Consider the following 4677-nt stretch of genomic DNA (forward strand, 5'->3'; position numbering starts at 1 on the left):
GCAGGCAAATTATTTTTTTAGGCAAATTATTAGGGTTTTGGCAAATTATTTTGCAGGCAAATTATTTTGCAGGCAAATTATTTTACAAAATACTTTTTACAAAATACTTTTTACAAAATACTTTTTGCAAAATACTTTTTGGCAAATTATTTTGGCAAATTATTTTGCAGGCAAATTATTTTTTTAGGCAAATTATTAGGGTTTTGGCAAATTATTTTGCAGGCAAATTATTTTGCAGGCAAATTATTTTTTTAGGCAAATTATTAGGGTTTTGGCAAATTATTTTGCAGGCAAATTATTTTGCAGGCAAATTATTTTACAAAATACTTTTTACAAAATACTTTTTACAAAATACTTTTTACAAAATACTTTTTACAAAATACTTTTTACAAAATACTTTTTACAAAATACTTTTTGGCAAATTATTTTGGCAAATTATTTTTTGGCAAATTATTTTGCAGGCAAATTATTTAGCAGGCAAATTATTTTGCAGGCAAATTATTTAGCAGGCAAATTATTTTGCAGGCAAATTATTTTGCAGGCAAATTATTTTGCAGGCAAATTATTTTGCAGGCAAATTATTTTGCAGGCAAATTATTTTGCAGGCAAATTATTTTGCAAAATACTTTTTACAAAATACTTTTTACAAAATACTTTTTACAAAATACTTTTTGCAAAATACTTGTTGGCAAATTATTTTGGCAAATTATTTTGGGGGGCAAATTATTTTGCAGGCAAATTATTTTGCAGGCAAATTATTTTTTTAGGCAAATTATTAGGGTTTTGGCAAATTATTTTGCAGGCAAATTATTTTGCAGGCAAATTATTTTACAAAATACTTTTTACAAAATACTTTTTACAAAATACTTTTTACAAAATACTTTTTACAAAATACTTTTTGGCAAATTATTTTGGCAAATTATTTAGCAGGCAAATTATTTTGCAGGCAAATTATTTTGCAGGCAAATTATTTAGCAGGCAAAATATTTTGCAGGCAAATTATTTTGCAGGCAAATTATTTAGCAGGCAAATTATCTTGGCAAATTATTTTGCAGGCAAATTATTTTGCAGGCAAATTATTTTACAAAATACTTTTTACAAAATACTTTTTACAAAATACTTTTTGCAAAATACTTTTTGGCAAATTATTTTGGCAAATTATTTTGGCAAATTATTTTGCAGGCAAATTATTTTTTTAGGCAAATTATTAGGGTTTTGGCAAATTATTTTGCAGGCAAATTATTTTGCAGGCAAATTATTTTACAAAATACTTTTTACAAAATACTTTTTACAAAATACTTTTTACAAAATACTTTTTACAAAATACTTTTTACAAAATACTTTTTACAAAATACTTTTTGGCAAATTATTTTGGCAAATTATTTTTTGGCAAATTATTTTGCAGGCAAATTATTTAGCAGGCAAATTATTTAGCAGGCAAATTATTTTGGCAAATTATTTTGCAGGCAAATTATTTTTTTAGGCAAATTATTAGGGTTTTGGCAAATTATTTTGCAGGCAAATTATTTTGCAGGCAAATTATTTTACAAAATACTTTTTACAAAATACTTTTTACAAAATACTTTTTACAAAATACTTTTTACAAAATACTTTTTACAAAATACTTTTTACAAAATACTTTTTGGCAAATTATTTTGGCAAATTATTTTTTGGCAAATTATTTTGCAGGCAAATTATTTAGCAGGCAAATTATTTAGCAGGCAAATTATTTTGGCAAATTATTTTGCAGGCAAATTATTTTGCAGGCAAATTATTTTACAAAATACTTTTTACAAAATACTTTTTACAAAATACTTTTTACAAAATACTTTTTACAAAATACTTTTTGGCAAATTATTTTGGCAAATTATTTTTTGGCAAATTATTTTGCAGGCAAATTATTTAGCAGGCAAATTATTTAGCAGGCAAATTATTTTGGCAAATTATTTTGCAGGCAAATTATTTTGCAGGCAAATTATTTTGCAGGCAAATTATTTTGCAAAATACTTTTTACAAAATACTTTTTACAAAATACTTTTTACAAAATACTTTTTACAAAATACTTTTTACAAAATACTTTTTACAAAATACTTTTTACAAAATACTTTTTACAAAATACTTTTTACAAAATATTTTGGCAAAATATTTTGGCAAATTATTTTGGGGGCAAATTATTTTGCAGGCAAATTATTTTGCAGGCAAATTATTTTGCAGGCAAATTATTTTGCAGGCAAATTATTTTGCAGGCAAATTATCTTGGCAAATTATTTAGCAGGCAAATTATCTTGGCAAATTATTTAGCAGGCAAATTATTTAGCAGGCAAATTATTTTGCAGGCAAATTATTTTGCAGGCAAATTATCTTGGCAAATTATTTTGCAGGCAAATTATTTTGGCAAATTATTTTGCAGGCAAATTATTTTGCAGGCAAATTATTTAGCAGGCTTTGGCAAATTATTTTGCAGGCAAATTATTTTGCAGGCAAATTATTTTGCAGGCAAATTATTTAGCAGGCAAATTATTTTGCAGGCAAATTATTTTGCAGGCAAATTATTTTGCAGGCAAATTATCTTGGCAAATTATTTTGCAGGCAAATTATTTAGCAGGCAAATTATTTTGCAGGCAAATTATCTTGGCAAATTATTTAGCAGGCAAATTATTTTGCAGGCAAATTATCTTGGCAAATTATTTTGCAGGCAAATTATTTTGCAGGCAAATTATTTTGGCAAATTATTTTGCAGGCAAATTATTTTGCAGGCAAATTATTTTGGCAAAATATTTTGCAGGCAAATTATTTTGCAGGCAAATTATTTAGCAGGCAAATTATTTAGCAGGCAAATTATTTAGCAGGCAAATTATTTTTTTAGGCAAATTATTAGGGTTTTGGCAAATTATTTTGCAGGCAAATTATTTTGCAGGCAAATTATTTTACAAAATACTTTTTACAAAATACTTTTTACAAAATACTTTTTGCAAAATACTTTTTGCAAAATACTTTTTGGCAAATTATTTTGGCAAATTATTTTGCAGGCAAATTATTTTTTTAGGCAAATTATTAGGGTTTTGGCAAATTATTTTGCAGGCAAATTATTTTGCAGGCAAATTATTTTACAAAATACTTTTTACAAAATACTTTTTACAAAATACTTTTTACAAAATACTTTTTACAAAATACTTTTTACAAAATACTTTTTGGCAAATTATTTTGGCAAATTATTTTTTGGCAAATTATTTTTTGGCAAATTATTTAGCAGGCAAATTATTTTGGCAAATTATTTTGCAGGCAAATTATTTTGCAGGCAAATTATTTTGCAGGCAAATTATTTTGCAAAATACTTTTTACAAAATACTTTTTACAAAATACTTTTTACAAAATACTTTTTACAAAATACTTTTTACAAAATACTTTTTGCAAAATACTTGTTGGCAAATTATTTTGGCAAATTATTTTGGGGGGCAAATTATTTTGCAGGCAAATTATTTTGCAGGCAAATTATTTTTTTAGGCAAATTATTAGGGTTTTGGCAAATTATTTAGCAGGCAAATTATTTTGCAGGCAAATTATTTTACAAAATACTTTTTACAAAATACTTTTTACAAAATACTTTTTACAAAATACTTTTTACAAAATACTTTTTGGCAAATTATTTTGGCAAATTATTTTTTGGCAAATTATTTTTTGGCAAATTATTTAGCAGGCAAATTATTTTGCAGGCAAATTATTTTACAAAATACTTTTTACAAAATACTTTTTACAAAATACTTTTTACAAAATACTTTTTACAAAATACTTTTTGGCAAATTATTTTGGCAAATTATTTTGCAGGCAAATTATTTTGCAGGCAAATTATTTTACAAAATACTTTTTACAAAATACTTTTTAAAAAATACTTATTTTTTGGCAAATTATTTTGCAGGCAAATTATTTTGCAGGCAAATTATTTTGCAGGCAAATTATTTTGCAGGCAAATTATTTTTTTAGGCAAATTATTAGGGTTTTGGCAAATTATTTTGCAGGCAAATTATTTTGCAGGCAAATTATTTTACAAAATACTTTTTACAAAATACTTTTTACAAAATACTTTTTACAAAATACTTTTTACAAAATACTTTTTACAAAATACTTTTTACAAAATACTTTTTACAAAATACTTTTTGGCAAATTATTTTGGCAAATTATTTTTTGGCAAATTATTTTGCAGGCAAATTATTTAGCAGGCAAATTATTTAGCAGGCAAATTATTTTGGCAAATTATTTTGCAGGCAAATTATTTTGCAGGCAAATTATTTTGCAGGCAAATTATTTTGCAGGCAAATTATTTTGCAAAATACTTTTTACAAAATACTTTTTACAAAATACTTTTTACAAAATACTTTTTACAAAATACTTTTTACAAAATACTTTTTACAAAATACTTTTTACAAAATACTTTTTACAAAATACTTTTTACAAAATACTTTTTGCAAAATACTTTTTACAAAATACTTTTTGCAAAATACTTGTTGGCAAATTATTTTGGCAAATTATTTTGGGGGGCAAATTATTTTGCAGGCAAATTATTTTGCAGGCAAATTATTTTTTTAGGCAAATTATTAGGGTTTTGGCAAATTATTTTGCAGGCAAATTATTTTGCAGGCAAATTATTTTACAAAATACTTTTTACAAAATACTTTTTAC

The sequence above is a fragment of the Protomyctophum bolini genome (assembly GCF_963924005.1).
Source record: "Protomyctophum bolini genome assembly, chromosome: 10".
Lineage (NCBI taxonomy): Eukaryota > Metazoa > Chordata > Actinopteri > Myctophiformes > Myctophidae > Protomyctophum > Protomyctophum bolini.